This window comes from Rissa tridactyla, chromosome 1 (genome assembly GCF_028500815.1).
Source record: "Rissa tridactyla isolate bRisTri1 chromosome 1, bRisTri1.patW.cur.20221130, whole genome shotgun sequence".
NCBI classification, from domain to species: Eukaryota; Metazoa; Chordata; class Aves; order Charadriiformes; family Laridae; genus Rissa; species Rissa tridactyla.
The window spans coordinates 79,992,309-80,006,880 of record NC_071466.1 but is presented as its reverse complement, the minus strand read 5'-3'; positions in this window follow the sequence as shown (position 1 = coordinate 80,006,880).

Genomic DNA, 14,572 nt, shown 5'->3' with positions numbered 1-14,572 from the left:
CATACAGTTGCTTAGTTGAACTCTTCAGTTATATGGACTTGAATAACCGAGTGAAAAATCAGTACTAAATATGCGTCTTCCTTATTGTGAGGAGACATCGTGCCAACCAGCACGGTATTAACATGGTTGTGTGGACTGCCCCTTGAGTTCTTTGGGTAGTAGCACTTTGGCTCCAGACTCCTGTGCTTCTATTTCTTTGTTAACAGGACCCTCTGTATTGCTGGTCCTCCCATTCTTGATGGTCCTTGTATTCATGTTGTTGCTGTGTCACATATCACCGTCCTTGGGCACCTCTTTCCCACTCTTCCCATTTGAACTTCTGTCACTTTGAAAATAATTTCAGACCCTACCAAAATAATATGTCTAAATTATTATACATATATTTATATAAATAGAGAGAGAAACAGAGTGGATATTCATCATCTGCTTAAGATTTTGTTTATGTATCCCATTAGAAGGAATATGATGGAAGATCAGTCCTATTAGCACATCATCATTTTGTCTTCATCAAATTAATAAAGCCACTAGTCTTCTCTGTTTGCTGGTTGGATGCTATTTAGCACTGTATTCTGTTAGGGGGTAAGATATTCCCTGGTGGCTGTATGAATTTTGTGAAGTAAGCAGGCACTCATTCCTTGTATTAACAGTTCAATGACCTGCTTGGTTGGAGGGACTCACAGGCCTATATGTGAGGGATCCCTGAGCAAATTTATTTGTCTTTGCAAAACATGAATGCTTGCCTAATCAAAAGTAATTGGCATTTTATTTAAATCATTCTGTATAACGTAATCTGAAAGTTTAGTAGTCTGAGAGGTTCACATAGAGATGAAAAATTCAAAGATTAGCATTTAGCAGTTTTCTTCAGTGGTATCCTACCAGTAGGTACTATTAAGTGAACCAAAACTGATGAGGCGTTTTTCATTCATATAATTTCATGTCACCATTTTAAAAGTCATGGCAAGAGCCTTTAAATCTATTGAACTATGAGCTTTAACACTTGCATAAAGGACAGATAAAATTTACAGTGACCTTAAAATTTAAATAGCCGTAGTTGAGAAAACTGGATTTGTCTATGAAGACAGCATTTGAAATGCTCAGCCAAACAAAGTTAAGAACTCTTTCAACTGAGGTTGATCCCATCATGCAAGGTTGTTTTTTCCTTGACGTTTTCAATCTTTTCTGTATGTATGTTGGCCATACACAGTCAAGCTTCATTTTAATAATGTTGTTGGTTTAGTCAGAATCAAGACATTTTATTGTAAGTGCTATTATTTGCAGCACAAATACATTAGACAATCAGAGATTGGAGTTAGGGATTGGATCTGGTATTTCTCTGTGTTTTACAATGTGTTCTGTAATTTCAACAGTATCAATAAACATCTGTAGGAGTTTATCATATCAGCCAAATAATTGCAGTATATCAATGGCATAATACCAATTTTAAAATTATAAAAGTTTTATAAGAAAAACAGTTCCATGCCATTGAAATTAATTTTAATTTACAGTTGTGGATAAGCTGCTCAAATTTTTGATTAAATATATGTATTTATTTTAGTAGAATTTTCAGGAGGAAGAATGGGTGGCTGCTGTAAGCCCCCTTGAAGAAATAACAAGTTGCCCTATATGGTAATAGCAATGTCAGGACTTAGCTTTTTTGTTTGTGTTTGTTTTTTTTTTCCCTTTTACCTCTAGTAGATGGAAATGAAACATTGCAGAGCTGCTGAAGATTAAAAATAAATGTTGCCATTTCCATATAAGTATAGAAATGAAAACTGAAACCCTAAAATATATTAAACAAATTCTGTTATGCATATAAATAAAAAAGAAAAGACTGCAGACTTAAATGTGATTATTGTACATAACTGATGTGTCCTTTCAAACCTGACTGACATAATTTTTCAAAAAGAATTTAGTGTCTGCCAGTTTTATCTGTGTGAGAATCTACTGCGTGGGCACTGACCTCCTCTACTTTATGCAAGGCAAACAGTGACACCATGTTGTTTAACTCTTTAAGAAACATGTCTTACCTTCATAATACTTCGGTGAAGCCAGAGTGGCTTTGCCTGCAAGCAGCTCTGGATGTGATAACATTTTGATATGTATTGTAGATTTATCGAATACATTTGCTATGATAGCGAAACTGTTATACTGAAAGCTACCGCTTTTATTAAAGCCCAAAGTCTTCCTTTCTTCTCGGTTCACTAAGTATGTCCTGAGCTTTAGTAACTAGAATCTAAGAATAAAAGTGGGGGGTTTAATTATTTTTTACCTTTATTTCTTTTTTTCCCTTCTGATTGTTTCTCAGCCAGGCCTTTGTTGGCAGATTCACCTGACATTACATTGTATGACGCTGAAAAACCTCAGATAGGTCTTCTCGTTTTCATGTATGCATTACTGTATATAACATGCAGTCAGGGGCAGAAACCTCTAGTGATGTACAATGTAGATCACCAGTGTAAAGTAGGGCTTTTTTCACCTCATCTCTCCTTAACTAAAAGCAGATGCTACAGAAGAGAAGATGAAGACAAGCAGCAGCTACAGTACTTAAAAGTGCGGTTGAGCAGGGTAATTCACACCTCGCATCAAGGCCTTTGGGAACTGTTGGGGACTATGACACAAATAAGGTATTCATTTCATCTTAATGACTTTCCTATTTTCACAAAGTTTTATATTTAGGGATATATTGCATATATTTCTTCAGTAACTTCTCTTTCTGCTTCATATGTGTAAAACAGCCATGCAGTGTAAGTGATTTAGTGTATGCAATCTTAAAAAATATTGCACAAACAGTCCCAGAATAATGGAAAAAAAGAAAAGCAGTTATTGAGTATTCTAACCATGCTGGAGTTTGATACTGCATTGACAGAAGGAACAGTTATTGCCACTGGTAAATGGAATATGTAAAATAGAAAAGGGAAAAAAAAATAGGAAGAGAAAATGTACAGTTTTGCTTTTGAGAGATGTTTTCTTTTCCTAAATCTTAGGAACAAAAAAGCGGTGGAGGTATTTGATTTCAAAACTCAGAAATTTGGGGTGGTCTGATTAATCCAATGAGTATTATGATAGAATTAGTTCTCTTTGAGCGACAAAACAGTAATAAAATAGCTCCTTCTTGGTAAGCAATGTTAGTCTTAGACTGATGTTCTGCACTTTTAGTATTTGGACCATGGGAAACCTTCATGAACAAGCAATTTAACTTACACCTATGGTCAATCAATCTGAAGGCAAAGTGGAAATGAGCAGAAGATTGTCTTCGACATTGAATTGAAGTGTAATGGAAAACTCTCTGGAGGTTAGGCTACACTGTTCTCTCAAATTCAATAAAATATATGTTATGTAAAATTTAGCCTTAAAAAATGAATCAAGGAACAGCTTTTTGTGAAATATTAGAATGTAACACTTAAAAACTAAAATTTTAAGCAAAAGAAAAAAAGGCCAATTTAAGGAAAAACAAGGAACAATACATTTTGTTTTATTAATGAAGAAAATAATGTATCAATCTGTGTAGTCTCGTAGGAGATTTCTGCCTGGAGGTCTGGAGAAACTAATTGCAACATAGGAAGCAGGCAGAGAGAACTATTTGTGGAATCCTGACCTGCCCAACAGATATGAAACAGAAATAATGTTTTATAGAGAAAATAGATCTGCATGTTCCAGAAACAAACTGGCAAAAGCATGTAACTGATGACCCCTGTGATCCATACTTCAGAGCAACACTCAGTGTTTTAAACTGTAACTTAGTTAAAGCAACGTGAGAACTGAACTTGACTTCGAGCATGACTAGTTGTGCAGTACTTTATACTATGGTGATTAAAATAACAATGTGTTTTTATATTTATGCTGTCACTTTCATCCCTTTGGAGCTGTCAAGTAAAGTCTTTTGCAGAAGGCTTTGTTAAAAAAGATGTGTAGGCAGAGTCTTCAAACAAAAATACATAAACAAAGCACTCTTGCCCTTCTGTGTATTCTTCCTCTTCTTTCTGTGGATGAGAAATCACATGGAGTTCATTCTTTCCTTAGACAGGGCTTTTGATAATGCATCCCCACTGGGACTATATATGTGTATAGTGGTTTTCTTAGAGCAGATGGAAGGTGAAAATGTCTTGGCATATTGTTTAATATTTACTCAGAGAGCCTACCCGGATCTTATTCTCAGTGTTGTAGAATATTCAGTACATGCTCCTTTCTTTATCTGATGTACATTTCAAGTTCATGGGGGAGTACATGTATCTATTTTTAGTGTCAATGACATATGAATACTGGTTGTATTTAATGAAATAATGATGCACTTGATAAGAAGAAATGTTTTTCTCCAGTTCCCTTCTGTGTACCATTTTCCAGAGTTTTCCTTTATTCCCAAAATATACTCCAAAAGTAAGGAAGTTGCAAAACCAATAATAATAAAAGCCTTTATAATATGAACTATGAGTTGATAAGATTGAACAAATAATAAAATTTTATGAATTTAGAGAGGCTTTAGGGGGGGTTGGTTTGGGAGTATTTTGTGTGTGTGTGTGTATTTGATCTTTCTGTGATCTTCCTAATTCACACATCACCTGGATTAGGCAAAAATAATCTACTTTATAAAATGCATACATTTCATTAGTTTAATCTGAATGCCTTTAAATTACATGATTAGGTTACATTTGCAAAGTGACTCTTGGGAGCAAAGGAAGACAGATGTAAGAAAAACAGCACAGGGAGAAAAGAATGGTCATCTCTGTTTTTTGTTCCAGAGAGAACGCCCCCTAATGTGTTTGAGAAAGCTGTCTGGGAAGTCTGACAGCTCTAGCTACTTACATACATTTGATTGTAGTCTGAACTAACATTTTATCCTTTTCATGCTTACACTTCCTGCAGAAACTAAAATGAGACTCAGATACAGATAACACTAAAAAGGAAATTAAAATGGCTAATTAGAATTTCAGGAAAACACTGCAGAATACAACCAAAGTCCTTGGCTCAGTTTGGTTTCAACTCTTTAATGAGTCAGGCAAATTGCTCTCCAATCATTTCTAGAGGTGTAGAAAATCTCTATTTTAGTGTGCAAAGCTTTGTAGCTTTTTGGTTTTTTAATGCTTTTGATTCTTTTTGCTAGAAGAGCCACAAACAAGGTCAGAATAACCACACATTTCTTCAGCAAAACAACACTGGAGACACATGCTCCTGTCCAGGGTCTTCTCTAATTACACAAATAGCATCCCTGATCTCCATGTGGAGAATAGAACTACTAAAAATGAGACTCATTATTGTTCTATTAATGCGTCCTGAAATTTAGTATGTCATCTGTCTATCATCTATTATAGACTCCATATAATTTATGGTTAGAGGAGATGCAAATGGAGGTAAATGAATGTTGTCATACTTCATGCTAGGTGTCCAGACGAAACCTTTCCAGGGGTTACTGTCATAAAAACGGAATCATAAAAACATTGCAATGCCTTTTCAAACAGAAGTTTTTAGGCCCTTAGCATTGTAATGCACTATCTTCCTATTCTTATGAATCATTTATGGACTTCAAAAGCTATTTAGACATTTAAGAAAGCAAGCAAGAAAGGAATGGCAGGAGTAATTTCTTGTCTCAAAATATAGTTGGAGAAAGAACACCTGACTCTCAGCTTTTATATGACTATCACAGAGTGGTAGCTAATTGTATGCACCAGACTGAATTTTATCTGCCCTACATTCTTTTCAATATGGGAGGTTTTAGCTATTTCAGGATAAAACAAATACCACCTTCATCCATTTTGTACAAATGATCTTTCTGCTCAGTGCCATTTTGTCTTGATTTATACAGATAGGGATTTTTAATAAGGAGGTGAGGGATGAGGTAATCTATTCCTTGCTGTCCCCCAATCTTTTCCTTCATCTCTGACTACAAAGCTAAGTAACACATACAGATTTTCCTCAATGAGTTTTTCTTTAGAATTCTTGATTTCTTGTTTACGTTGCTTTCTGAAATCATAAAATCCCATTCAGGGTTTAGTTTAAACGTAGTGAAGAGTTTTAATTAGCCTTTGAATTTCTTCGGCTAGGTTAGGTTAGGACTTACTTTCTTTGACAAACAAGCTTTAAAGTAACTAATTAGTTTTTTTGGATTTGGATTGTACATGGCTATGCTCTGCAACTAAGTACTTTATAGCCAAAGATAAACTTTGATCTCAGAGAAATGGGAGAGTGCCATGATTTTCTTTCAGAGAAACTAAAGCAGAATCTCTAGCCTAAATTTTCTCCTACTCTACTAGGAACAGTAAAGCAGCCCTCTGATTATTTTTTTTCTCTCACTGTTAATCTCTTTCACACCTCCTGCATTTAATTCTCAAAGCCTGTATCCTCTCTGGCAGCTTGGCCTTCCCACACTGCAGGGATTAATTCATTACAGGGAAAAAAATTGCTCTTTTACACCACAGTATTGTGGCTAGCACAAAGGTACTTTGTCAACACCTGATGTCCCATCCTATCTATAGCTCCACCCAGTCTTCAGAAAGCACATCCAAGACAGAAACAAGGCTGATGCAGAATCAGGACTGTGAAGAGAATGGTGTTTGGGATTGGTGTCATGCATTGTGACTGCTCAGATCCTCAAGTCTTCTCTCCTGTCATCCAGATAGCCTCCAATGATGAAGAAATAACACCACCTCCTCCTCATATATCTGCAGGAAATAAATAGTGAATGTCCAGGAATGGTGTCATTCTTTGTGGTCTGCTCCAACTCTTGGGGAGGATATGGTACTTTGAGGGAATAGACTCTAGAGAACTGTCCATTCTCTTGTGGAGATTTATGGGGAGACTTGTGAGAAAAGAGAGAAAGGAGAGAAAGGCTCCTGGAAGATGCACAGTAACCTGGCATCATTATTTGAAGGACATGGATACCAGCTTGGGAGAGGAACGGTAGCCAGAGACTCTGAAAATGTAGTGACAGCGATAGCTCTTGTTGAGTGTCTCCTCCATCTTTCTCTGGATGTAGAACTCCATACTCTCAGGTATCAAGCACAGCTATAATGCTGGAGGAAACATGAGCTGACATTTTCAGCCCATTTTGCAAAAAATGCCCTGAAAAATTGCCTTCTCTAAGGAAATAAGTGTTCTGTCCCTATCATGGGGGACATGTGTCAAAGGACTGAGATTTATTGCCAACCCACAGACCCCTCTTCAGGTGCAAGTTTGTTCAGAATATGAAAACAAAGCAGCCTGTCTCAAGATGTCACTGCAGCCTCACATCCTGTCTGCCTGACACCATACAAGTATTCCTTCTGGATTGTGGTGGTCACATTTATTTCCAGGTTGGCCCACAAAGGGAAGCCACTGGGGGGTCCACTTAATTTATTTTGTTAACTTTTGATAGTGCTATAGGCTTTTTCAACTGCATGAATCAGGTTAATGTTATAGTCTCGAGAAAGGTTTGTGCTTAAGCTGAGTCTGCCTTTGTCATATCAGGCCAAACAGTATTAGATCCAAATTAATTCTGACCGTGTTAGGCCTCTGATTTGGTCCTATTGATGCAAGTTAATTGTCAGATTTGACAATGAGACAATGAGATTAATACAGAACAATGAGATTAATAAATGATTAAAAAGTAATTATTTGAACTGTAATTATTTTTCATAAATATAAATTAATAGGAAGAAGGAAGATCTGCCTGTTTCCTGGCTTCCTCTGTCCTGCCATTCTCTCTACATCCTGACTTCTGCTTCCTTTATTCACTCACTTGATTCTGGGTCTGTGCCACCTCTGTACTGGAGCACTGCTCTGTGGAGCTATATTTCCAAATAGGATTCAGAAATTTGGGAGATACAGCTGCTTCTTTATATGTTTTATAATACTTCTTTATGTATTATGTACCCTGAATTTTGTAAGAATTTCTGCAAGGCTATTAGGAACAAATTAGGAGAAAATATAGTGGAACTGATTTAATTAGGGGATTTCACAGTTATCTTAGTTCTTTATTAATTGCTTGTCTATCTGGATTATCCTAGTCAACATATAACAAATGGAGAGAAAGCAAAAACCAAAAAAGTAATAAAAAAAAAGAAATTACTCTGAATGAGAGGAAAAACTTATTCTGCTTGTGAAGATCTGTACAATTTGTCTATTTGTCAATTTTGTCAATTTGTCTATTATATATTACACTCGCCAAGATGTTTACCTCTTTTATTGCTGGATGGTTCGTATATTTTCTTTTTATAAGGATGCGTAATCAAGTTGCGGATACCACGATATCGTTATTTTTAATCATTTTTCACATTGACAGCAGAGCTGACCAACACTTACCTTAGTCAACCTTAAAACAAATCACAACTTCCAGATAGCTGATGTTTAAACCCTGAGTCATGGATCGAAGTGGAGTACCTGGTAAAAAGTAATTGAAGTGCTCATTCACTAGAAATCATAGGAAGGACAAAAGGGATGGCAGGATAAGAATGGGGTAGATTTTATTTCAACTGATTCTACCATACTTATTCTATCACGAAATGAGGAAAAGCACCCAAGATACTTAGATTAAAAGTTATAGTTGCTAATACTTACCCAGAGAAAAAAATCATAGAATGGTTTTGGTTGAAAATGACCTTCAAAGATCGTCTAGTCCAACCCCCCTGCCATGGGTAGAGACATCTTTCACTAGATCAAGTTGCTCAAAGCCCCATCCAACCTGACCTTGAACACTTCCAGGGGCATCCACAGCTTCGCTGGGCAACCTGTTCCAGTGACTCACCACCCTCATCTTAAAAAAATACCTAGCTTATATCCAATCTAAATCTGCCCTCTTTCAGTTTAAAACCATTGCCTTTTGTTCTGTCACTAGACGCCTTGGTTTAAATGAAGTGGCAGCTAGAACTGGAAATATTATTCTTTGGAGAAAAGAGGTTATGTTACAAGATCTAGTGCAAACACAGTTCATCCATTGCTTCTTTGTCCTTCCACAAGTGGCTGGAATAATTGCACCTTGTTTTATATAGTTTATGATATTTGGTGTCTAAAACTATTTTAATTAAGTCAGTTAATTTTCTAATGGGCTAAACCAGACAGTATTGGATAAAATATGAGTCTTTCCATTAGTTTCAAAGAGTTTCAATACAGCTTTCTACAGACTGGGAGGTAGGGAATATGTTTTATCTTAAGTTTAGGAGTTTCATGCTTCAAAAATTCAAAATTTGTAGTAACAAAGTAAATAATTGTAGCTTTTTCCACAGAGGTTTATATATGACTTTTAAAAGCTCACTTTCATATAATGACCCAGTACAATGAAGCTGTTTCTACATATTAGCAATGTGATGAACATTCAATAAAGGAAGTTCAAGATTGACATTTTGCACAATAACTTTATATTCTTCAGTTTGGTATTATAATTACAATAAACAGTCCAATATCAATATTCATAATGTATTGAGTTCTATTCATTTATTAAACAGTGAATGATTAAATTAAGTACGACTTTAGCATCTCTTTTGACTCTCTCTTCTACAAGTCTGAACAGACTACTTGAGTGGAAGTACAGTTTATTCTGTTTTATAAAATGTCGTATCCTTTTCCCACTAGCATTTCTTTTTCCTTAGAAAGTGAGTGCTGTGAATTTCACTGTAATGCAACACCCCAGCTCCCAACCTGTACCGGGAGACTTAGGGAAGACATCATATTCAAGAAGTTGTTGATCTTGGACAGGCCATGTCTGCTCTACTGAGGCTCCTACTTAGGTCATGAGAAACCTGTATGCAATTAATACAATCTGCAACTTAAAATATCTTTTGGAAAGGTAAACTGTAGCTAGGGGTGGAACGTTTGATCCTGAGTGGGAGCCCATTGCACATTTAGGAGCTAGTGACCCACATGACAGATAACCTGAGCAGGCACAAGCTTGTGCTGTGCATCCAGGGTGGTCTTTAGGCCTGTGCTGTGCTGCTCGTGTTGCTTTGGCTGCAGGATGAGTTCAGCCAGCTCACCATAACACATAAGCCTGCAGGCAACTCCCATTTGGAACCAGTGATTACACAACCTGCATGCCCTTGCCTTTGTCTAATGATGCAGCAACAAGTTCTCATGAGAATATCCTTTAAGAACAGAGTTATCTTGTGAGGAAGTTAGAGAGTAGCTCAAGGGACCAAAAGGAAGGACTTCTCTCCACAGTCAGGATTTGCACAGTGTGCCAGAGGGAAAATCCTACCAGGCTCTGTCCAACAGTGCGCGAACACGGGGGCCCAGCATCTGACGGGAAGTAAGATTTACTCACTACCTGTGTTCCCTTTCTTATTCTGTCTTCTTAAAGCAGCTATTTGTTTTCAGGCCTTTCTTGTTGAGATCCAGAAAAAGCCCTGCACTAGCTCACTCTCACCTCACCCCTACCCAGTGCAGAACACCCTTCCCCATATTTCTAGCTCAATTCCAGAACAAAAGCCTTGGAACATAATGCTAAATTAAAACAGATGTTGGAAACATTAAACTAGATTAAGACAGAAACTAAATTTATTTAATGATTACCCTCACCATTGTAACCTGGAAGTGTTTCAAGGCAAGTTTTCATCCATTTCACAAAGCAAATTGATGTAATAACAGGGACCCTTAAGTCCCTAAATCTTTTTTAGGTCTGTAAATAAGTGACATTTTCTTTTATTTTATTTCCACAAAATGTGTATAATGGCACTATGAAATTCTGACTATGAAGTTTTAGTTATTGCCAGCTTGTCCTGCCAAAGTGCTATTGTTAGTATACTGTTTGGTAACACAAACCTGGTTACAAAAGTATCGCAGCTGAAATTATTTTATCTGGAGGCATCTCCTTTTTAATACAAGTCTGTAATCATCATTACTTTTGTCATTTGGCTGTGACACAAAACAATTGCTTCATAATAAGATCACTAAGTAAAACTAAGGTACCACCCCGCTTATGTAACAACTGCTATTACTTAATTGTTTGGATCATATTGTACGTTTGTATGTGAAGTTCCAACAAAACATGTTAAAGGCAGAATGAGAGACAATTTTGTACTTAGCACCACATTTTCATATAAATTGGGCTATATCCTAGAAGTAAATGATAAAATGGGAAGTGGCTCAACACTGCTTGATACGTGGTGTTTTTTAATTATTTGTATGTGATTCTCAACAAGAGTCCTGAAGCTTTTTGTACCATATAAGCAAACCTGGAAATCATTTGTCTGCTTCCTGATGGAAATGAACAGAAATCACTGTCTTGCTACAGATGTGACTTACAAGCTGGATGTGTGGAACATAAGCTTTTCCACTGGATAATATCTGTAATTAGGAAACCCAAGAGCACTTTCAGGCTCTTGCAATCCCATGCATACCCCAACTGAGTTTCAGTATAACATCAGGAGACAGCTATTGCCAGTTGACAGCTTTTCACTACGCTTTCAGTTATCAGAGAAGAAGCTAAGCATGTAGACAGTGATAAGAGAGTAAGTACTCCATCTTCACATCCTAGACAATAAGTCTGCATGCAGTCTTTGCCACAGGAGGATTAATTCTTCTTTGGACCCTGTTCCACTCTTGTCAGCATAGCTTGATGTGTTGTCATACTATTAAGAGCAGCACAAAAGAGACAGCAGTTGCTTTGGGCCACCTTTTTAGAACCTTAGAAGGTGAAGAAAAAAGGACCTGTTCAATTGCAGAGGACAACAATATTTGCTGTATGACCAGGTAAATATACATTTTTTTTTTTCATTTTTTTTTTTTAATTTGGCTAGACTGTCATTCAATGTTATACTATATGATTGTATAGAAGATTATATAATTCAGTGTATAATTCTGACACATAACAAAAAAGATATGTCCAACTTATTATATGGTCAACCTATTTTTCCTTTTCCTTTTTTTTTCATAAACATACTTTTTCACTAAACATAAAAGTGCTAACTGTAATCTAGTGTTAGATTACAGAACTAGTAGTATTATGAAATGAATGTGGATCATAGTTTTTGAAGGTCTTTGCTTGGTTTGAATTACGTAAATGAAACAAAATAAAAAAAAAAATACGCAGGAATTTAAACACTACTATCCAAGCATCACTGGAAAATAAGTTTCTACTTTGAAAAAGATCAACCCTCATGCTGTAAGCTAAACAATAGCAGAATGCCATTTTGATAAGAATGAATGTTTCTCTAGTTCAGTATTTTGTCTCAAACCATGGCCAAGAATATATTCTGGGGCAAATAGAATTAAGAACACAAGAAGTATATGGTGAAACTACCCACTCTGTCTCAGTCATCTGTGTTTCAAGACGTTCTCTTCGAGAGTCTGCATCTTTATGCTTGATAGCCCTCAGTGGCTTGTTCTTCCATGAATTGGCCTAACAGCTTTTAAAACCAATTTAAATTATTAGTTTCCATAACATCCTGTAGCAATGTGTGCCATAATGAAATTATACGTTGTGTCATGGAGTTCTGCATAATGTGATGGAGGCACTGGTTTGAGACTGCAGCATAGCAGCAGAGTTACCACAAAGGCAGATGTGAGATGGAGTGGGCTGATCCCTGCCATTAAAGCAGAGGCGTAGTGCTGAGACCAGGTTGAAGAACAAGCAGCTGCACAGAAGCAGCCCCTCTCTGTGAGAGCAAGAACATCTGTCAGATATGCACTCAGAACTCAGTAGGGGAAGCCCTGTAAGGGCAGAACTGTTGCAGGCATGTGTTCCTCTGAGCGCAAGAGCTAAAAGTCACTAGAGAAAATAGGGTAAACTCATCTTCTGTTATCATTTCTGTTATAGATTATCCAAAGATTTTTTTTATTTAAAAAAAAAAAATGCATCTGGTATTTCTGGTTATTTCTCAAAACCCACATCTATGATCTGTAGAGCTGATACTTTTTTCCCATATTTTAATGTTTTTTTTTTTTTTTAATCTGGAAGAAAAACTGAAAACAAAAAAACCCCTGCTAAGTGATTACCAACCAATTGCAGGTAAAAAGGAAAATAACATTGATCTATCTTGCAATATGTAGATCTCCATAGCATGTGGCATGACAATTGCCTTTGTTCTTTAATTTTTGTAGTGATGAGTGTCCTAGTTGTTGTTTATCCATTCTAGATATATGTTACTATCGAAATCTAAGTAGGTTTTTCTCTAGCTTCTTTTGTCATCCTTGGTTAGCCATCCATAACGACTGGTATCAAGCAGTGCTTTATGAAGAACGGTAATTAAAACCAAAATAATTGAGGCTCAGATGAACAGAATTCAAATAACGAAAATAGAAAAAGAGCAACCAAATTATAGTTCAGTGAGGATGCCTCTACTGGTGGATAAACATACAGTTTTTCTTTTTTTTTTTTGAAAAAATTATAATTTAGACATCATATCCAAGGGTAAGGGAGATCAGGATTTAGCGTTTAAAACAAGAAAAAAAAATAGATTTTATATGCTGCTTCTATTCATTAACAAATTTTTAGATGTGTCGTTATAGAGTTTTGTGTAAGGAATGCTGCTGTTTCAAAGGTTAAGAGTATGAACCCCCTCCCACAGGTTTTAATATTTGAAGATTCATTTGCGTAACATTTTATAAACAGACCTCTGCTGGGCTCTAAGTCAAATGTTTCCTCATCCAAAAGACATATATCCATATTAACTGTGCTGTGCCTGACTTTATAACCCATTTGAGCTTCTTAGACTTTTAATTTGAAAACAGTGATATGCTACTACAGTCACCAGGTTTTGGATTAAGGCAGGTCTGGATTTGGCAAAATTAAAAAACAGTCAGAACATATGAAAGATAATGTAGACATGGACATTGTTATGTGTTTGAGTACTGGCATAACCTTGGTTTTCTTTCCATCAAAAATCAGGTAGAAACAGAAAATGACCACGCATAAAATGAATTTTATTTATAATGGACTTGCCTAGAGGTGGGAAATTTCTATTTAAAGTCATCACAAATATGTTTTGGAAAAGCTACTTTAATTTAGAAAAACAACCTAAGAATGCAGGAGTCCTGCCTCCAGAGAGAGAATTAACAGAAGGGTTTAGGTGTGACTTAGATGCTGAGACAAGGTGGTAGGGATTCTAAGTATACATGATAGATACCTTTAATCATCATGTTTTCTTTTGGTTCTTAAGTACCAAAATCAGTGAAGCAAGATGGGTTTTTTTATACTTCTTTTCAACTTTGTTACCTCAATTCTACTTCCGTTGAAGGCTCAAACAGAAATGCTTTTTTGGGTGTACTGTTTAGGTAACAGTTGTCTGTCGTTGTTGTGAGTTAAGATTTGCACTTGTATTTCTTAATGCTCTTTGCTTGCAATTCAAGTAATACAACATTTCATTAAATGTAAATGTCATGTAAAACAATTTAGACATTCAACAGGAACAAAACAAGCATTTCACTGCTTTGAGCAACAAGGTGATATGCAAGAACAGAAGAAGGATTGTAAAAGGCTGCTCAAATCATTAGAAGAATGAACTGATATCGTATGTACTACAAGACATTAAGTCAGTAAGCCAGTCATCGCCCATGAAGCAAAGATGAAGAAGTAATCTAAATTCATCCATTACAAATAAGGACACTTTCAGAAAATCTGTTGACTTAATGAAATCATTCTTCATGAATACTTTAAATAGGTCCTGTGCTA